Source organism: Hibiscus syriacus, unplaced genomic scaffold (genome assembly GCF_006381635.1).
Source record: "Hibiscus syriacus cultivar Baekdansim isolate YM2019G1 unplaced genomic scaffold, ASM638163v2 tig00111783_pilon, whole genome shotgun sequence".
In the NCBI taxonomy this organism is placed as follows: Eukaryota; Viridiplantae; Streptophyta; class Magnoliopsida; order Malvales; family Malvaceae; genus Hibiscus; species Hibiscus syriacus.
Window position 1 is genome coordinate 3,876,943 of NW_024063178.1, and position 23,347 is coordinate 3,900,289.

The 23,347-nt window shown below is 35.7% G+C and overlaps 1 pseudogene; it reads left to right on the forward strand.

Annotated features, from left to right (window-relative positions):
- The window catches only part of LOC120170583, a 31,808-nt pseudogene that overhangs the window by 7,082 nt on the left and 1,379 nt on the right, over positions 1-23,347 (forward strand).

The following is a 23,347-nucleotide window of genomic DNA, read 5'->3' on the forward strand; positions in this document are numbered from 1 at the left end:
ACCGTCTAAGAATACTTAGTAATCCTGCCGGGCAGCTTAAGCAAGGCATAGTAATTCATTTTAGACAGAATAATTGTTGTCAATGAAAAAAATTAACATAAGTGTTCTGTGGTAAGTCTAAATATACGAGGTTGTTTGAATTTATTTAAATCAACACTTTTTTATGTTGTTTTGTTTTATAGTTTTCATATTTATTTTGTCTCGACCAAACCTTTCTGCAATCATACATTATAGTATTTTCTTGTTTTATTAATAATAGTTTTTTAGTTTGATAAGATAGTAGGAATTAGCTTGTGACAACTAGTTCTGGTTGTGGTGAAGGTTAAAATTTTAGTCCCTGAGGAGACGATAACTCACTTACCCTATACTTGTACAAAATTGCTTTCCTTAGCATATACATTTACATGCGATCAAGTTTTTGGCACCGTTACCGATGATTGACAACTGTCGAAATTTTTATTCTCCATAACAAGTTTTCCTTGTCACCTTATATTTATCTAGTCTAACGTATTTTATTTCACTTTGCAGGTTTTTATTATTGCATGACCCTGAGATATGTTGGTAAACCATTAGAACCATTCGACCCTGAAGTTGAACAGTCGTTCAGATAGAGGCGGCGTGACCAACAAACTAGAGAATATTTAAACCAACTACAATTACAAGACAATAACATGGTAGATCACGACGATCCCAATGTAGCAATTAATCTTCAAGTTGCAAGACCAATAGCAATATGAGTTCATTTGAACCCAATTCTTGATGATCTGAATCCAAGCATCATGGCACCTGAAATACAAGCAACTCATTTTGAGCTTAAACTGGTGATGTTTAATATGCTAAATTCTATTGGCCACTTTGGTGGTTCACCCAATGAGGATGCTAGATAGCATATTCGTGCTTTTCTTGAAGTATGCGACTTGTTTTGACAACAAGGAGTGCATGAAGATGTGCTTAAACCAAAACCTTTACCTTATTCCCTACGTGATAGAGCGAGAGCTTGGCTTAGTAGAGTCCCTTCAAGCTCAATGGAGTTATGGGCAGATTTATGCAAGAGTTTCCTACTTCGATATAATCCGCCCAATATGAATACACAGCTTCGCACTGACATTGCAAGTTTTTTCCAAGGGGATGATGAATCAATGTACGAATGTTGGGATAAGTATAAAAGTCTACTTCATAAATGTGTTAACCATGGGTTTCATGATTGGACTCAAGTAGTGATGTTTTACAACAGAGTTAATACACCCACTCGAATGATGTTAGATGCCTTAGCAAACGATACCTTACTTGAAAAATCACTCGAGGAAGCCTTCGATATCCTCGAAAGGATAGCAATTAATGATTATCAACTCCCAAATACAAGATTGGAAACCGGTAGAAAAATATATGGAGTATATGAATTAGAGGGTAAGGATTCAATAGCTGCTCAGCTTTCTGCCACATCTAATATGTTGAAAATTTTGCAAAGTCCTAATGAGGTAAGAGAAGTCAAGCTGATCAATAACGCATGTATATCTTGTCACGGAAACCATCATGAGAGTGAATGTTCGGAAAACTATGAGTCCAACAATTTTGTGGGCAATTAAAACTGGAGCAATAATAACCCCTATTCAAACATGTACAATCCTGGTTGAAGACAACATCCAAACTTTTCATGGAGTAATCAAGGGAACAGTAACAATCAAACATAAAATTACAGGCCACAGTAGAATAATTCAGATCATTAACATTTTCAGAATCAACATCATCAGTTACCCTGGAAAAACAATAAAGGTACAACTTCTTCCTCTAATATTAATTCCAATACTAACTCCTTAGAGTTGTCATTGTAGGAATTTATGGCCTCGATAAAAGATTTTATGGCCTCAACAAATACCTTGATGTACGAGCATTCTGCAACAATTAAAAACAAAGGAAATTTGTTACAAATCCAAGCTACACTCTTACAAATCCATAGTTTATCTCTAAGAGCATTGGAGGATCAAGTGGGCCAAATTGTTACGGTATTATATTCTCGCCCGCGAGGAAATATCCCTAGTGATAATGAAATCACTAAGCATCATGGAAAGGAGAAATGCAGTGTACTTACACTAAGGAGTGGAACACAGGTTAACCAAAATGACAAGTTTGGGGAGAATACCTAAACAGTCATCGCCATGGCAAAACACAACCAGATGATCAAGCTGAAAATAAGGAACGGGATGAACCGAATGAAGAGAATGAAAAGGATGAAGGCTCAGAAAAACATCATCCAGATAATGAGAAATTCATGGTCAAGACCAGAGATTCCTCAACACCAACAGCAAATAATGTGAGACCTCCACCATCGTTCCCTCAACGATTGAAAAAACATAACGATAACATCCATTCAAGAAATTTGTTGATGTTTTGGACCAGTTATTTATCAATGTGCCCTTACTTGAAGCCATCGAGCAAATTTCTTCATATACCAAGTTTCTTAAAGACATTGTTACAAAAAAGATTAAGGTAGAACATGTTGCCACGACAATAAAAATATGTTATGCAATAAGCAAACTCCCACCAAAACAAAAAAACCCTAGCAGTTTTATAATATCATGCTCAATTGGTAATAACTTCGTAGGAAAAGCTCTTGTTGACTTGGGATCAAGTGTAAACTTGATACCAAAGTCCATATTATGAAACTAGAAGGGTATCACTCTTATCCAACCACAGTTATCCTACAACTGGTCGATCGGTCTTATGTGCGGCCCGAGGGCAGAATAGAAGATGTCATAGTAAAGGTGGACAAATTCGTATTTCCAGAAGCCGATGAAAATGCTCCTATCATCCTGGGCCGACCCTTTTTATCCACTGGAAGAATTCTAATAGATTGCGAAAAAGGAGAGTTCACAATACGAGTAGGAGAGCAAAGCGTCACTATCAATGTATTCAACTCCAAGAAATATGTGGATGACTCAGAGGAATGCCAAAGTATTAGAAAACTATATTCAATAGAAGAAGAGGAAAAGACAATCCTTGGCCACAATGGATCTCTAAAGCTAGACGAATATAACACTTTGTGCCATGACCCTAGAACGAGATGCACAAACAAGAAAACTTTGGCCCAGGTGAATTATTTTCAGAAGACGATTCTGAGAAGTATGGCTCTGACAACAGAAATTTGAATAAGGAACGTAATGGGTTCCCTGAAAAAAACACCAAGGCAGAATATGAAGGAAAGACAAAGGAACAATCGAGGCTCCTTCATAATAGACCAGGTACGAAATTCGAACCCTTAGATTTTGATGAAGTTAATTCTTCAGAATCATCTTTACAAAATGATCTCAATTTGGAACTTAAAACCTTGCCATCACATTTGAAGTATGCATACCTAGGAAGTAATGAAACGTTGCCAATAATAATCTCTACCAATCTAACCTCCGAACAGGAGAATAGTTTGTTGAATGTTTTGTCACAACACAAAAAGTCTCTAGGATGGACAATGGCAGACTTGAAGGGAATTAGCCCTACCATATGCATGCACAAGATCAATTTAGAAGATAGCCATAGTACTTCGGTAGAACCCCAAAGAAAACTCAACCCAATCATGAAGAAGGTAGTCATAAAGAAAATAATAAAATTGTTGGATGCGGGAGTAATTTATCCTATATCTGATAGTTCATGGGTTAGCCCGGTGCAGTGTGTGCCAAAGAAAGGTGGTGTGATCATGGTTAAAAGCGAACATGATGAGATCCTCACTAATAGAACAATCACAGGTTGGCTCATATGCACAGAAAGCTTAATAAAGCAACAAAGAAAGACCATTTTCCCTTACCTTTTATCGACCAAATGCTTGATAGGTTAGCGGGAAAAGCATTTTAATGCTTCCTCGATGGATACTCATGATATAATAAAATAGCCATAGCACCAGAAGATCAAGAGAAAACTACTTTCACATGCCCATATGGTACCTATATATTTAGACGAATGTCGTTTGGGCTGTGTAACACTCCAGCTACCTTCCAAAGATGCATGATGCAATCTTTTCAGATATGGTGGAAGAGTGTATGGAAATATTTATGGATGATTCTCCGTCTTAGGTGATGATTTCAATCGATGTCTCAGAAATTTATCCAAGGTACTGAAACGATGTGAAGAAGCCAACCTAGTACTAAATTAGAAGAAATGCCATTTTATGGTACCTGAGGGAATAGTGTTGGGTCACAAAATTTTATGTCAAGGCATTGAAGTTGATAAAACCAAGATGGAAGTAATCGCAAATCTTTCCCCACCCACCAAAGTATGAGGTGTGCGCAGTTTCCTTGGACACGTAGGCTTCTACAGGCGGTTCATAAAAGATTTTTCTCAAATCTCTAAACCTTTGTGTCTTGTACTTCAACAAAATTATCCATTTGAATTTACTAATGATTGTTTGAATGCCTTTACAGATTTAAAGAAAAAACTTTCAGCAGCACCAATCGTTGTCCCACCTTACTGGAACGAACCTTTTGAGCTCATGCGCGATGCTAGTGATTATGCAGTCGAAGCAGTGCTAGGGCAACACAAAAGTAAGATCTTTCATGTTATCTACTATGCGAGCCATACTCTTAATGATGAACAAGTGAACTATACCACCACTGAAAAAGAGCTCTTAGCGGTAGTATTTGCATTCGATAAGTTTAGGCCATATCTAATAGGCACTAAGGTAATTGTGCATACAGATCATTATGTCATTAAATATTTGATCAATAAAAAAGATAAAAACCTAGGTTAACTCGATGGATATTATTACTATAAGAGTTTGATTTAGAGATCAATGATAGAAAAGGTACAGAAAATCAAGTGACAGACCATTTGTCTAGATTAATAACAAATCTGATTGTCAAGACATAACAGAAATTCAAGAGGATTTCCCTGATGAGTAAAAATTATTTGTCACGGCTGCGCTGTGGTATGCTGACATAGTTAACTTTCTTGTTAGTGGTATTGTTCCTCCTGATTTATCTAGCCAGGGCCAAAACAAGTTTCAACATGATGTGCGACACTATTATTGGGATGAAGCGTTTCGATTCAAGCAATGTAGAGACCAAATAATCTGAAGATGCATTCCAGAAGAATAGTAGAAAGAAATTATACTTCAATTCACTAGTCACCGTATGGAGGGTACTTTGGTGGAATGAGAACAGCAGCGAAAGTACTTCAGTCTGGATTCTATTGGCTAACATTGTTCAAAGATACGCATGAATTCTATAAGTCATGTGACAGATGCCAATGAATAGGAAACATATCAAAATGACATAAGATGGCATGGCAAAATATTCTGGAGGTTGAACTTTTCAATGTATGGGGCATAGACTTTATGGGACCCTTTCCCACATCCTTTGGAGATTTGTACATCCTCTTAGCAGTGGATTATGTATCCAAGCGGGTTGAAGTCATTGCAACACCTAAAAATGATTCCAAGACGGTGTTAAAATTTTTGCATAATAATATATTCACACGTTTTGGAACACCACGAGTTATCATTAGTGATGAAGGCACTCATTTTGATAATAAATTGATTGTCAAGGCATTGAAACGATATAGAGTGTGACATAGGATCGCTATGGCATACCACCCTCAGACAAATGGACAAGCCGAAGTGTCTAACCGAGAAATCAAATAGATCCTTGAGAAGGTGGTCAACCCAAGTCGAAAGGACTGGTCGCCAAAGCTAGATGAAGCACTATGGGCTTATCACACAACATTCAAGACACCGCTGGGAATGTCCCCGTTCAAACTGGTCTACAGAAAAGAATTCCATCTGCCTGTGAAACTTGAACATAAAGCCTATTAGGCCATCAAAAAGTTAAACATGGATGCTCAACTTGCTGGAGAGAAAAATACTCTTGGAACTGAACGAGATAGATGAATTCAGAGCACACATACGAAAATGCTCGTCTATACAAAGAGAAAACAAAACGATGGCATGACAGAAAAATATTGCCTAGGCAATTTTATTCTGGTCAACAAGTACTACTCTACAATTCACGTCTTAAGTTATTCCCAGGCAAGGTAAAGTCACGATGGTCAGGACCATTCATCGTACATCAAGTTATTCCTAGGCAACGAAATTCTGAATTATATACATAAATAAATTAAGTTATTTTACACACACATTATATGTTTTACTTTATTATATATATATATATATTTGCATGCATACAATGTATACGTGTCAGCATGGGGAAATAGTTCAAGCATGAAAGGAGAGAAAACCCTAGGGCAAGAAGTTTGGACGGCATAATTAAAGAGGGAAAGTAATCTTTTTCCCAACTTTACGTCCAATCAATGATATTGCATTCAATGCAAAAATTGTTTTCCCTATTGTTTTGACTGTATTACTCTTAAGCAACCACCCATAAACCGTCTAGAAAAAAACAAACCACCCTCAACTCCATCTACTTCATCGTGCTTCACTCTCTCTCTCTCTACAGCAAGAAATTTTTTTCTTTCAATAAAATTTCCCCCATCACCACCACTAACTTCATTGCACCAAACAAGTATCATGGCTAGATCGAAGAAAAACCCAGCCCCAACACCGAGCTTTAAGCGTTTCCAAATAGCCAAAGCCGAGGCACACCTTAAAACCCTCCAAAAATGACAAGTGTATTTGGAAAACGAGTTCGTCTTTCCATTAAATGATTAAGAGCCATTTGGATTAGAGGTCATGGGTGTGATTCAGAAGCACAACTGGGAGAAGTTTGCTTGCCACCCTAAAGCCATAGCACCAACGATGGTTAGAGAATTATACACCCATCTCGATGACCCATCCAACCACACGGTGTATATTCGAGGGAAACTCCTTTGATTTTCCCCTTCATCACTCAACAGATATTTTAAGTTGGGGAAAGTGAAAGAGAATCATAAGAAATTTGTGGCTGAAGAAGACCAAGAAACCTATAACGACGTACTTGAAGATCTTTGTTTGGGTGGCCCAAGTTCAAAGGGAATGCTCCAACGAGGAAGAGAGTCGATCGTCGAGCCCTTAAACCGATCGTTAAGTTATGGAACCATTTTCTCAAGGGAAAGCTTATGCCAATATCTCATAACACAACTATGCTGGTGAAAGACTGATGTTGTTTCACTTGATAATATACGGGAGAAAGATTGATGTTGGAGAACTCATCTTCGAGCAAATCCATGAGTGCGACAAAAGAAATAGAGGTAATCTATTATTTCCTAACTTGATAACTGCTCTGTGCAGGAAAAATAAGGTCCCGAGGAGCCCTTTGAGGATTTCATTAAATCCAAGGAGGGTATCACCAAAAAGAAAGTACCCGAGCTGATGAGTTTCGATGGCAATGCCACACATGAAGGTCTGGAGAGGGCAACAAAATATGTTGTTGTAGCCAGAATATAAGCAGTGGTCACGTACACGCGCAAAACACGTGAGAAGATCGAGCACCTTGAAAATCATATGGAGATCTTCTTCGAGTACATCAAGGCAAGGGACGCACAACTCAACGTTTTTTTCAAGGAGTTGTTCCCGATCACAACCGACAATCTTCCATCTTTCCCCAACATCATTCTCAAACACACTACTGGTGACAGCACATTCCACGCCTTGACATCGAATGTCCCCCTAGAAGTACCCATAGACATGCCACCACTGGCCACCCATGTCTCGCATGTACCAAAAGAATGCCATGGCGACACAGACGAGTTCCTCAGCTCCTTATCCTTCTCAACCACCGAGAGTACTAAAAAGACTCCACCCCACTTCTTCTCCGATGAAGATTTCACTTCTTCCCGAAGCAACACGAGCAAGGTCCCATACAGTCCCCTGTTCGTCAAGCAACGCCAGTTCCTGAACCAGCTCAAAGTCTAGCTCCAGTTCCTGCACAACCAACTCCCACTGTAGAGCAACCAACTCCAGCACGAGCCTCGAGTAATAAGAGACACATCAAGAGAACGGCAGGCCATGTCCTTCAGCCATCACCCTCGACGATAGCAACAGTAGACTCGGGCTCCGAAAGTCCCCCTCATCCTAAACGACGCCAAACGAGGGCGTCTGGTCAAGCCACACCACCACAGTAAGTTTACTTTTTAGTTTTTTTTTTACTTTCTCATTTGCATATAGATTCTTGTAGTTTTAGTTCTCATGCATTGAGGATAATGCATCCTCAAGTTTGGGGGAAGTATTGTGCCATAATTGTCATACTTTGTTAAAAAAGTAATTGATGATATTTAGTGAAAATTGTGGTTGTCAGGACATAAGCATGTTAGGTTTATCGTTTGGAATGGATTAGGGATACCCAATGATGAATGCATAATTTGATTGCCAGTGACAGAATTATTGTTAAGATTGTCTAAAGAAAAGAACCAACTCTAGGCCTGATCTTTTGAAATTTACAAAAACGATTGTAGGTTGTCCCTGCTTAAGATAATCAATAAAATTTTTAGGAAAGAACTTTCTGCTTACTGAGACATTGAAAATATTTTAAGGTTAAGGTGGAACTCCCTAGTGTTTAAAACTTTAAAATAAAAGGGACACTCCTCTATGCAATGGCATAAACAGAAAAATGCCATAAGAAATTGAGAGTTGCCGAGGCATATGAGTGAATGAAAGTAGTCACAGAATGACTCTACCCAACTAGCTTGGGGTGGAAGGTATGCTCCCTTTCACCTAGAGTGTGGGACGGTAGGTCTGATAAGCTGATTCCCCAAAAAAGTTAATAAATAACTAGGAGTATAAACTAAGCCTGAAAAATAATTTGATACCTTGACAACCCATAAGCACTTACTTTAAGTTTTCTAATTATCTTAATGCATAGACTGATTACAATCACGCACACACAATAGCAAGGAATCCTGACTAGGGAAGGGACTTGACTGATATGACTGTCGAACATGTTGAGGCCAACTATTTTTGTTGAGGGCTGAAATCTCAAACCATATGATTTTCTTAACAATGCTTTGCCATAACAATTTTAATTTTCTTGTAGCTATTGTACATTGCTTGAGGACAAGCAATAACTTAAGTTTAGGGGTATGATAACCCCATAAAAAGACTCAATTTTTAGTCTTTTCACTTAAGTTATTGCTCGTCTAAACAAAGTATGCACAACATTTTAGTTGCATTTAGGTTATATTTTCTTGTGGTGGATAAGTTTTGCTTCGATAAGATTTATTTGGTTTAACTGATGCTGCTGAGGAGAAAAGTTTGTGTGGATTGTGTATGTGCAGGAAACTTACAGAGGATGAACATTTTAGTCGCGACAACGTAATTTTAAAGGGCCAATAGAACAGAGAAGAACGTGAGGATCGGATTTATCTTGCCAGTACAAGGCTTATATGTAAAGTCTGAAGCGGATATGACGAAATTGCCTATGTCACATGCCAGCTGGATGACCTCCTTCATGAGCAAGCAAGCCCTAAATATTCTGACAGCCGCCAGTCGCCTTTCCTTTTTTTAGTCTGAACAAAATAATAATGGTTATTTAAAGAATCCCCAATCATGCGAAACCCTAGGAGATTCCTCTCTATAAATATTCAATCGTAACCGCCAAAGAAAAAAAAGGAAGTTAGAAGAGCTTTACTGAAGGTGTGAGCGAGCAAATGCAGTCCTTTCCCACCATTTACCAACCGACCTTCCTTGGTGTCCTCCATAGCCAGACTGTAGTAGAGCAATGGTCAGGTCTTGAGAGAGGCTAATCACCAAGGCAGGAGCGATACTGATCAGAATTGTCACGACAGAGCCCCTGGTTTTGGGAGTCGTTCTTCCTTTGTTCTTAAATTCTTTACATGTTTGGGGTTGATTTAAACGATTATACTTGGATGACTTTTTGATAGCATCATGACTGTCTTACTTGGTGTTAATCTTTTTTTTGCCTAGACAATTATTTTCTTCTTTATGAATGATGAATTATGATTTTGATCATGACTGTTTTGTTCATTGTTTGAATATTTTACCTTGACACTGTAAGAGCTTCAAGAGATTGCCTGGGGTCGTGGTAAAATATGTCTTGGCAATGTAATAGCATCGAGAGATCGCCTTTTGCCTAGATAGTGATTCTTAGATTCGAGAGAATTAAGATAGATCTACGTGAACAATGGAATGGATCTGAGATTGTGATGTTCTAACTTGTATACCTTAGAGATAAAGAGTGGGTTTCAATCAACTAAAAGGGATAGACGCTAGAGTAGGATAGACAACGACTATAGTTCACGCTGAGAGGTATTGCTAAAACAATATTTTGATAAACTAAGGGTTGTAGTTAACGCTGAGTAGTATTGCCATAGCAATCGTCTAAGAATACTTAGTAATCCTGTCGATCAGCTTAAGCAAGGCATAATAATTCATTCTAGACTTAGAATAATTGTTGTCAATGCAAAAGATTAGCATAACTACTCTATGGTAAGTCTGAATATGCGAGGTTGTTTGAATTATATTTAAATCAAGACTTGTTTTTGTTTTGTTTTGTTTTATAGTTTGCATATTTATTTTGTCTCGACTAAACCTTTATGCAATCATACATTATAGTATTTTCTTGTTTTATTAATATTAGTTTTTTAGTTTGACAAGATAGTAGGAATTAACTTATGACAACTAGTTCTGGAAGGTTAAAATTTTAGACCAATCCCTGAGGAGACGATAACTCACTTACCCTATATTACTTGATTCGATTGTGTATACTTGCACAGAATTCCTTACCTAAGCATATACATTTACAATCGATCAAAAAGACTCGCATCTATCCAATCTCAATAAAGTATGAAGAATTGCTCTCAACGCTAGTTGAGAGGAACATTGTGACTCCAGTTCAATCTAAACCAAGAAAGGCTCTGTATCATGAAGGCCATGATATTAATTCCATATTCAGCTATCCTATTGGGAGCTCAGGGCACACTACTGAGAACTGTGGGGCATTGAAGCTTAAAGTCCAAGATTTGATCGATTTAGGGGCATTGACGTTCAATGTATGATGGGGCATTTGATCAGGAGTCGACTGGGGCATCCATTAGGAGTTTTTGTTGCATTCTCATGCATGTCATCTTGTTTGAACTTGTTTTTCTTACGTTTAAATGTTTGTAAGTCACTTAAAGTTCGAACATTTTCAATAAAATGCTTCCTTCTGAAGAAATGAGCCATGAGCAAATTTATTCTTGAAATTCCTTGAATATAATCTTAATTAAAAGCTTTTTAATAATTGAGGTTGTAAATCTTTGACAAATGACAAAATTGAACCCCAAAAAAACAAAGACCCCTTAATCCTAATCTAAATATGCACCAGAATACATACCCTTCTCTTAAAGGGATTGAGCTAATTTTCTTCACATGAAGAGACGATCAAAGGACTTGGTATTCAGGTATGTGTTAGGAGCAGACAAAATAGGGCAACTATCACACGAGAATTTCAAAACTAATTGGTTCATACTTCTGCTAATGAGGTTCAATACTGATCATGATCTTCTCAAATGGAATGATCAAGTAGGTGAATCTAGTTTAGGTCAGTTGCTTGGAAATTGAACTAGAACGATGAGATTTTCTTATCTTCAACAAACACTAGGACTATGACAGGTTTTCCTTGACAAGCTTAAATAATGGAATCTGTATACCCAGAATATATATATGTATACAATAAAGCTGAGCTATTCCGCTAAAGCAATTGGTTATAGAGGAAACTTGAAAGCCTTGGCTTTATGAATATATTACATTCAAATCATGACATTGATTGGGTACTTGGCAATTCGGTATTTGCTCCACTGTTGTTGTCAAGTGAAGACTTTGTGACGATATGAATCCTTCAGCTAGCCAGACAAAGGCAATTATAAAAAAAATATATATGTACAATAAAGTTGAATTCAACTAGACAAACAATGGCAAACTAAATCATATTTACTAAAAAATGAGTTTCGGTGGATATGGACTAAGGGAGTTAAGGAACACCTGTTATAAACGACTTCACACGAGTACTCAAAAATCTAATTTTTAGACAGATATTTCTGCACTACCTTGACTAGATGAGTCTACGAAGCTTGAACAAATGGAAGATTTCAAAGAAATAAAACGAAAGTGTTCTAAAGAGTCTAGCAATTGATTATGCTAGTTGCGTCATTTTTTTTGCCTCCAATCAAAATGCCAAACCACGAAAGAAAGGTATGTCATGATCTTCACGATGACAGAATTAAGGAAACAAACCTTAAAATTTAGGTAGCCAACCTCTAAACCAACCTTTCGATCTTGATATTTGTCAAAGATTTGCAGCTATGAAATATTAAAAGAGCAGTTTATTCTTTTAATATTTGATGAACTCCTGTTTTATGATTTGTTTCATTTGTGAAACTTAAAAGGAGACAATATTTCTTTTCAAAATTCTTTATGATATTTTTCAAAATGTTGAAAAGGAGAAGAAAAATATTTTCAAACAAGATAAGTTCGCTAGAAGTATCTTGAAATTCAACGAATATCTGTCTGAAGCTCAAGATCGAATCTGGGGCAAAAGAAGCCAAATTTTTGGGGCAAAGAAAACAAATTGTCTCAGATTGAGGTTTACAAGAGTACACCCTGATGGAAATGAAGACAAACTGAATCAAGGATAGAGTGAAGACTACTCTTGCAACCATTCTCCTTCCAGATCGAGAAAACATACATCAATACAAACATACATCAACATATACATACATGATACATGAAATTTGCATCTTTGCATCAAACATTCATTATCATGTGCAATAAAGACCTTCATTTTCCCTTTCTTGAGGACAAATTCAATAATTCATCAAATAAAATACAAACTTCATCATGACACCCATACCATCCAAGATTAGGCATTAATAAATACATCATTTCAATTTTTCAGGAATAAAAGCTCGGAAATAACCAGATGTCTTCAACATGAAAGAACAATATTATCCACATATTTGACTTCCTGAAGTCAACAATCAGATCTTCTGAAGACGTTTCCTCAACATGCAGAAACCGATAGACAGACCATGAGCTCTTGAGATTATCTTCTTAAAAAAACCAAGTGTCGTCTCGCTAGAGATAGTTTCTTAAAAACATATTTTGTCTCGCTAGAGACAACTTTCTCTAAAAACAAATTTTGTTTTGCTTGAGACAATTTCTCTCAAAACAAATTTCTTCTCGCTTGAGACATTTTTCTTTGAGATACAAATTTAAATTTGTTTCACTTGAAACAAAATTAATCTCACTTGATATTTTCAAAGTTGATTTGTCTCGCTTGAGAGAGTTTCCCCTTTAAACACAAATCCAAGAATTATTTTACTAAAAACAAAATTGACAATCTTTGAATCTTTTTCTCTTAAAACAAAATTGTGTCTCTCTTGAGACAGTTTCTCTTAAAACAAAATCATCTTTGAGTCTGTTTCCTTGAAACAAATCCCTAAAGATGGCCTGCCATCCTCATCGTGTAGGAACTGTGTCATCCCCCGACCAGACCTCCATATCACGTAGGAGCCTTGTCACCCCTAGATAACTAGTCTTCCTCATCACGTAGGAATTGTGATATCATCTCTAAAGATGGCATTCCGTCCTCATCGCGTAGGAACCTTGTCATCCCCTGACCAGACCTCCTCATCACGTAGGAGCCTTGCCACCCCTAGATAACCAATCGTCCTCATCACGTAGGAACCATGTTATCATCCCTAAATATGGTATATCATCCTCATCGCGTAAGAACCGTGTCATCCCTCGACCAGACCTCCTCATCACGTAGGAGTTGTGTCACCCTTAGATAACCAGTCATCCTCTTCACGTAGGAACTGTGTTATCACCATTCCTTAAAGATGGTCAAGCCGTCCTCATCACGTAGGAACTGTGTCACTCTTAGAAGACCAGAACTTTCCATCACGTATGAGCTGTGTTGTCCCCAACAACAAACATCTGCAATTTCAAAACCAAAGAGAGAACCGAACAAAAACTTGTTGTCTTTTCGTCTTTTCCCTATTCTTGTTAACACAAGAATATACAAAGAGGTGCAACTATAGACACCCGTTTTTGTACGGATTGTAAATTCGTTATATTTTTATTATTTTTATTACTATTAATTATTTTATTATTATTGTTATTATATATTAACTATTAATTTACATGTATATGCACAACAGTACAAGCCTACCCAATTATTGCCCAATCCCATTACAAATGACCTAACCCAACGACCCATTTACAAATAAAAGTCCAGACCCAAGGACCCGAACCGACCCAATTGAAGCCCAACAGTTGGTCCAGACTCGGTACCTACTTTGGCGACCTGAACCGGCCTAAAGTTAGTAGGCCTAAGCAATTAGGGTTTTACCCTAGATGTCATCCAGTCGTCACCACTTAGCCTTCCAGCTTCCACCCAGGCGTGTGTGATGCACACGCCGACTCATCAATGCCCAGACCGGCACGTAAGATGCCGACAATGATTCCCAAAGATGTCGTCATCACCAAAACTACAAACAGTGTACTCAAATTGTCATCTATAGTTAATCGAAACCAATTCAGAGTAACCCTATTTTTAAATAATCTATAATCCCAAAAAATCAGGATTTACTTATCATCCAAGTAAGTCCCATAACCCTACCCCTTAGAGATATCATCATCTCACCAAACAAAGCAGAAAAATACCATAAAAATAAGAGAAAAAAGGGGAAAATGAACATAACAGAGAGGATTCGGAGAGCAACCAAAGAAAAGAAAAAATGAAGGAAATAAAACGTCAAATCGAAAGGACTTACCTTTTGAGCCATCACCACTGCGAGTTTCACCGGTCTAAAAGTCCTTTATTTTAAAGGTAAGGGTTTTTTGGCTTAAGTTTGGTTATGGGTAAGGGGTTTCGATTTCTATGATGGATTTTTTAGGAAAATGAAGGAGGAGTGAGAGTCGGGGCTCTATAGTTGGTTTGTTTTAGGCACCGACAACAGCGTCGCCGTGGGAAACGCCTTGTGTCATCAACTATTGGGAAGTTTTGGGGGAGAGTTCATAACTCTCTCCTTTTTTAGGAAAAAGGTTGAAATGAGAGATGAATCGATGTTTAGCCTTGAATTTGGGTCATTTATGGTTTGAGTGAAACGATAATGTTTCGATGGAGAAGTGTATCAGCGTGTTTTGATAAATGGGTAAATAGTAGCATAGGTCCTCGTAACTTTGTAATCTTCCTTCGCGTTTCTCACTTTTTAGGGGACAATTACATTTTAGGTCCCTTAATTTTTTGTAATGTTTGTAATCTGGTCACTGTAATGAAATTTCATTATTCCATTTTTAGCTCCTATTTTATTTTTGTTGTAATTTAGTCTTAGCTTGCTTTCAAATATTTTTGTATATTTATGCATGGGTCATCCAACTTTAGTTTATTTATACATGTAACATCCTCAAACAGGGCTAGTCACTAAAATGTAAGATTTTGAAACTTAATGAATAATTTCAAGAAATTGAAAAGTTTAGGGACTTAATTGGAACTTCTTTCGGTATGACTACTTAGAAAAAAAAGAAAAAAAGGGTATAATGGTCATTTGATAAGAAATGAATTAAAAGTTCATTTAGGTGTCTTTATATCCACGTGGAAAGAAATAAATGAAATGGAAAGAAAAATCAAACTTGGAGCTATATTCTTTTTCTTCTCTTCTTGTGACTCTATTGGTAAGGTAAGTTAGTCTCAAGTTAATGTTTCCTTTCATTTTTAAGTTGGTTTTGTTTATTGAGATTATAGGAAAGCTTAAGAAAGTTTAAAGAGAGGTAAAAACTAAAGGATTTACAAATTATAAGAGATTGAATATAAGGGTTTTTAAGTGAAATTTTGAGAAAAAAGTTGTAAATGGATTTTAAGCTATATTTCATCAGTAATAATAAGAGATTTATGAGGTTAGAAAGGAATTATAACAAAGTTGAATATTTGGTAAGATTTTTAGTTCCAAGTGTTTTATGAGGAGTTTGGATGTTTAAGTATGTTTTAGTGATATAATTGATTTTTAAATGTGTAGTTAAGTTTAAAAGCTTGAAAAGAGGTTAAAGAGGAAGATTTAAGTTTAGTTAAATTCGGGTTAAAATAAGTAATTTTTGGGTAGAGGTTATCGTTCTGAAGAACAGTACCGATACTTCAGAACAAAAGTAGGTGATAATTGGTTTTGGGTATTGATACTGGAAGAACAGTATCGATACCATATGGTGAAATTTTACGAATCAGTAGTGTAGTATCGATACTAAAAGAGTAGCATCGATACCAATGGTATCGATACTAGAGTAAAGGTATCGGAACCATTTTTAAAGATAAATTTCAGTAAGTAAAAAGGGTATCGATACTGAAATATAGTATTGATACCACAGTAAGAAAGTATCGGTACTGTACCATAGGTACAGATACTATTCATATGGAATTTTTTAATCAAGTGTTTCTTTGAGATTAAGTTTGGGTGATTGATTATTAGTGATTCAGATTTCGATATTCACAGAAGTCACATGTTTGTATAGATATCGATCGAAGGCAAGATCAAGACGATTCAAGCTACAAGAGTGTTCGAGAGTCATAGGTGTTTTGATTGGACTAGTGAGGCCAAGGAGAGTGCATACTGTATTGTATATGTTGTTCTATGGAAATAAGACTTGCGATAAGTCTATTTCCCATGTTTGATTGCATGATTACATAACTACAAGCAGGTGATTGATATGATTATTATGATTACATGAGTACATGCATAAGTTATATGTGTTTATATGTTATTATATATGATATATGATATATGTGAACATAAGAGAACAAAATATAAGCTATATGATATGATCTACGTGATTACATGAACATGTGATATAAGCTATGAGACATGACCTACGTGATTACTTGACTATGTAAAATAAGATATAATATATGATATAAATGGTAAAGCCCATAGTATGTGATATGAGAGATGAGGGTATAATTGGCATGCCAAGAGTCGATACGGTCCTTCGGGACAATTCTACGTGGTCCTTCGGGAGATTTCTACGTGGTCCTTCGGGACATCTATGTGGTCCTTAGGGACATTCTATATGGCTCTTCAGTGCATTTTATACGAGTTGTGGTGACAGCATTTGTGCACAACCTCAATCCACTCACATATCTTTAGTTCTCAGTAATGTACCATGGGCAAATCAAATATATAAAAACGATAACATTTCATAATATGATATGTTATTATTGTTTAAATGTATGATCATATATGTCTTGTTGATTTGAGATATAATGCTTCTTGTACATTATAAAAGTATGTAATTGCATGTTTCATTAATTCATTTACGCGCATATGCCTCACAAGTCTGTGACTTAGCGTGTGAGTGTTTCATACGTACCGATCAAAAAAGCCTAAGGAGCAAGGATAAGAAGTTGGGACTGCATACCTTTACCAGGATCAGATCAGAAGCAATATATCTATAGTAAGTTCTTTTGTTATATGAAAAATGATTGACATGCAGTTATAAGTTGGAATGGTATATGCTCTGATTGGTTTTCTAAATCTGTTTGATTGTAATTATGTATATTATTCAGATACAAATTTAATATAAATTTGTATTTTCAATTATCTTATGAAAGCAAATGATTTTTAAAAGTCAATTTGATACCCCATATTCATATCTTGGTCGGATATGGGTTGGAGTTTTTACATTTAATGGTATTAGAGCTAAGGTTTAGCCGATTTTAGGCATAAACCAAAGTCAAAAGTGTTTTAAAAAGATACATGCCAAAAAAATAGTGAAAACTCTAATGTGATAGAGTAATGAGTATATTGTCTTCTAATAGAGTTATATGTTTATGTCTTATTAGATCTCTGATCACGAGAGCTCCCGAAGTGAAGCAGGAGATGATAGGCAGGAGATGATAGGCAAGAAGGTAGTAGCAATTCACTTGCCCTGGCCAGGCAAGGTGAAGAGTGGATACTTCAGAGAGTGATTGTTTGAGATCAGGGGGTGTTTTCAGGACGTTGAACGCTATTCCGACGTGTTTTCAACCTCTTGCTCCCTCAACTCTTAGAGTAAATGTAGCTAAGGAATTGAAAGGGTTAGGATCACTCGAGTTTAAGGGTGAAGGTGAAGAAGGTCTTGTTGCTGCAGACCTTTGGTTGAACGATGTCAAGATAATGCTAGATGGACTCCACTGCTCTAAAGTGGAGAAATTAGATGGAATAGTTTCACTGTTGCGTGGTCAAGCTAGAGTATGGTGGACAAATGTCACCATGAGATTGAGAAGTAATCAAGTGACATGATCCTTACTCTTAGAAGAATTCAAGCACAAGTATATTAGGGACCAGTTTATTCGACAAATGAAGCAAGAATTTATGAACTTAAAGAAAGGGAATCGCACCATGTATGAATATGAGTGCGAGTTTAATAAGTTAAGTCATTTTGTATCTGAGCTTATTCTGACTGAGAATGATGGATGTGAATGGTTTGTTGAAGGCTTACGCCCAGACTAAAAGAATTATTGATAGTTTTGAATTTGTTCTATTTTTAAGAGGTGGTTAATCGTGTTAAAGCTCTTGAGAGAGCTCAGAATGAGATGTTTGGGGAACAGAAAGCTCAGACATTCAAGAGAGTTGGTGCTTCAACAAGTTTAGCACCATCAAAGAGAAGTAGAGATTCTGATTTCAACCTCAGAATAGGTCGAAATCAGCTGCATCTACCGCTAAAAGATCAAATGTAAGTCCATCAAGACAATGTCCGCATTGTGGAAAGATCATACTGAAGTATGTCGAGTGGTCTCCAGAGCCTACTTTAGATGTGGTGACATCGGACATTTTATTCGAGATTGTCCATTCATAACTGATGAGACTGCATAAATTGAGCGATCTACTACAATATCTCAGAGAAGTAGAGGCAGAGGTTGAGGAAGAAATCAGTCTGAGTCATCAACTCAACATAAGATGCATTTAACTACCCGGTTTACAATTTAAGGATTGACGAAGATCACGATGATCCAGATATCATTGCATGTATTTTTCAATTATTTGGTAAGGTAATTTTAGTTTTGATAGATCCCGAGCAACATATTTGTACATTAGTAGCAAATTAATGATAGAATTGAAAATTCTGATTAGTAGCAACAAGTAACGATATGATAGTGATTAAATCATTAAGGCATCGTATTTGGGTGAATAAGTTGTGTCGAATTCGTTTGAGGTACGAGAAATTTATTTTGAAAAATATATAAGGAGCTAAGAATAATTTATTAACAATATTTTGTGTAAGTAATGATTACTATCAAGGTTATGTGAGGGTAAGTGTGATAGAGTTAAAAAGATCGGAAGAAAATGTCAGGTTAAGTTAATCAAGCATGACGTGGAATTGTTTATGGTTGTGTATTTAGGTCATGTAGATGAAGTCAAGGAGATGAGAATGGTACAAGAGTAAAGCTTTTTCTTATGTTGCAAAGCAATATGGGAACATTAGAAAATATGTGTAGACAGTATTCATATCTCTTGGTACAGTGAAAATTTGAGGATGAATTTTCTTAAGGGGGAGATTTGTAACATCCTCAAAACAGTGACTAAAATGTAAGATTTTGAAACTTAGTGTATAATTTTGAGAAATTAAAAAGTTCGAGGATTTAATTGGAACTTCTTTGGGTAGGAATAATTAGCAAAGAATGAAGAATGGAAGGGTATAATGGTCATTTGATAAGAAATAAATTAAAAATTAATTTGGATGTCTTTATATCCACGTGGAAAGAAATGAATGAAAGGGAAAGAAAAATCTAGATTTGGAGTTATCTTCTTTTTCTTCTTCTGTTCCCGTGACTCCATTGGTAAGGTAAGTTGGTCTCAAGTTAATGTTTCCTTTCATTTTTAAGTTGGTTTTGATTATTGAGATGATAGGAAAGCTTAAGAAAGTTTAAAGAGAGGCAAAAACTAAAGGATATACAAATTATAAGAGATTGAATATAAGGGGGTTTTAAGTGAAATTTTGATAAATAAGTTGTAAATGGATTTTTAAACTATATTTGACTTATCATCAGTAATAATAAGAGATTTATGAGGTTAAAAGGGAATTATAATAAAGTTGAATATTTGGTAAGATTTTTAGTTCCAAGTGTTTTATGGGGAGTTTGGATGTTTAAGTATGTTTTAGTGATATAAGTTGGTTTTTAAATGTGTGGTTAAGTTTAAAAGCTTTAAAAGAGGTTAAAGATGAAGATTTAAGTAAGATTAGTTAAATTTAGGTTAAAATAAGTAATTTCTAGATAGGGGTATCGGTATTGGATGAACATATCAATACTTGAGAATAAAAGAAGGTGATAATTGGGTTTGGGTATCGATACTAGAATAACAGTATAGATACCATATGGTGAAATTTTATGAATCAGTAGTTTAGTATCGATACTAAAGGAGTAGCATCGATACCAAGGGTATCGATACTAGAGTAAAGGTATCGGTACCATTTTCAAAGATGAATTCCAGTATGTAAAAAGGGTATCGATACTGAAGTATAGTGTCGATACCACAGTAAGGAAGTATCGGTACTATACCATGGGTACGGATACTATTCATATGGAATTTGTGAATCAAGTTTTTTTGAGATTAAGTTTGGATGATTGATTATTAGTAATCCAAATTTCGATATTCATAAAAGTTACATATTTGTGTAGATATCGATCTAAGGCAAGCTCAAGACGATTCAAGCTATAAGAGTGTTCCAGAGTCATAGGTGTTTTGATTGGACTAGTGAGGCCAAGGTGAGTGCATACTATATTGTATATGGTGTTTTATAGAAACAAGACTTTTTTTAAGTTGATTTCCCATGTTTAATTGCATCATTACATAAGAACAAGCATGTGATTGATATGATTATTATGATTACATGACTACATTCATAAGTTATATGTGTTTATATATTATTATATATGATATATGATCTATATGAACATAAGAGAAAAAAATATAAGCTATATGATATGATCTACGTGATTACATGAACATGTGATTGCTTGACTATGTGAAATAAGATATAATATATGATATAAATGGTAAAGCCCATAGTATGTGATATGAGAGCTGAGGGTATAATTGGCATGCTAAGAGTCGAGGGTTCTACGCGGTCCTTCGGGACATCTATGTGGTCCTTCGGGACATTCTATGTGGCACTTCGGTGCATTTTATACGAGTTGTGGTGACAAATTTGTGCACAACCTCAATGCACTCACATATATTTAGTTCTTAGTAATGTACTATGGGTAAATCAAAGATATAAAATGAATTAACATTTCATAATGTGATACGTTATTATTTGTTAAATGTAGGATCATATATGTCTTGTTGATTTGAGATTTAACGCTTCTTGTACATTATGAAAGTATGCAACTGCATGTTTCATTAATTCATTTACGCGTATATGCCTCACTAAGTCTGTGACTTAGCGTGTGAGTGTTTCACACGTAGGATCAAATAAGCCTAAGGAGCAAGGATAAGAAGTTGGGACTGCATATCTTTACCAGGATCAAATCAGAAGCAATATATCATAGTAGGTTCTTTTGTTATATGAAATATGGTTGGCATGTAATTATAAGTTGGAATGGTATATGCTCTGATTGGTTTTGTAAATCTGTTTGATTGTAATTATGTAAATTATTCATATACAAATTTAATATAAATTTTTATTTTGAATTATCTTTGAAAGCAAATGATTTTTAAAAGTCAATGTGACACCTCGGATTCGTAAACTGGTAGGATACGGGTTGGGGTTGTTACAATACACATGCATTATATTTTCTTGTTTGTTCATTTTAGTCACTAGTTACTGTGTAAAGGAAATGCATGTTCTATTTATGTTTGTAATCTCTGTACTTTGGCTTTGTATGCATTTTGGCCATTGATTTTAACTTTGTGTTAACTTTACTTTTATTTCTCGTTTAGTCCTTGCTGTTTTGACCACATTAAGTTTTAATTCCTATAATTATTACATAATATCTATAATTTATTTTTATTATGTTTTAGTCCTTGATGTTGTTATACGTGAAATTTGATATTTTTGTATTGGCTCTCATTTTTTTCATGTTTATATTTTGGTCCCGTATTTAGGTGCACATTGGTATTATTGCTTCCACCTTTTTTATATATTTCATTTTTTTATAAAATATGTAAATGGAAAATTTTATTGTGAGAGAAATCTACGAAGACATCTCCCGACTACAAGGGAATGTGTCTTTTCGAGGATTTTTAGCATAAATGTTTATTTTGTATTCGATAATTCTCTTTGTTCCACGTTTATTTATTTTTATTATTTTCAACTCTTTTCCCTTTTATTTTTTTTATTTTATGTTATTTTATCTTTACGAAAATTGCGAAATAGTGTCTTTTGTGAGGGGAATCTATGGGAAAGTCTCCTAAATGTAAAGGAAGTGCTTTCCCGAAGATTGTTCACACAAAAGAGCATTAATTATCCAAAAATTGACACTTTCTGAATAAAGTCAAATGAATAAAAGGATCTTAATTTAAATATATTTTCGAGTTTGTAATTCCCAATATTTAAACAACATATAATCGTTTAGGTACCAAAATTTGGGCGTTGTGGTGGTGCTCACCCTTCCCCACACGTAATCGACTCTTTAACTCTTAAAAATGAATTTTTGGTAAAACACAGACCATTTTTGTCGTTTAAGTTTTCCAACGTACCTAACTTAAAGGTTGGTGGCGACTCCAAAATCAAATTGTTTTCAAAAGTGTATTTCATCGCCTTCCCCGAAAACCAATTTTTTTAGTCTAACGGATTCCCCAGGGAGACGTTATGACAGATTAACTCTAGTCTTTGTACAAGGATGAAATTCATAATTACCTACATTAATTACTCTATCAATTTGAAGGAACGTAGATTGCTTATGTTATGTTACCGCTGAAAACAGTGTTAGGGTGAGCAATGAGCTGGAAGCCGGCCACCCCAAGTTGGCAGCATTCACAGTTACAGTTGTGACATTGGTTTCCTTAAGCATTGCTGTCGTAGAAGCAGTTGTCGTTTTAGCTCTATGCCATGTAATTAGCTTTCCATTTACGGAAGGTCAGACCGTGGCCAAGTCAGTGTCGGACCTATGCCCATTCTTGGCCGTCACTCTTGTTCTTAATGGAGTTCAACCTGTCTTGTCCAGTGAGAAACGTTTTTCTTATGCCTTTAGGCCCTTCATTTTACTGATTAATCCTTTAATTTTACATGATTCCCTGTTACTAAATTTATAATGTTACTAGTAGATCTAAATTTATAGCATTTTCAGTTCATGCCTTGTGTAGATTTTTAAAAAAAAGAACATTAAGTATTTGTATGGCATGAAAACTTTATTACTGGTTGAATAGATATTCATTAGCCCTGATGGTGTGACCAAATAACAGTTAAGAGACTGTACACCATCACTTCAAAAAATAATGGTATTATAAATTAGAACTTACT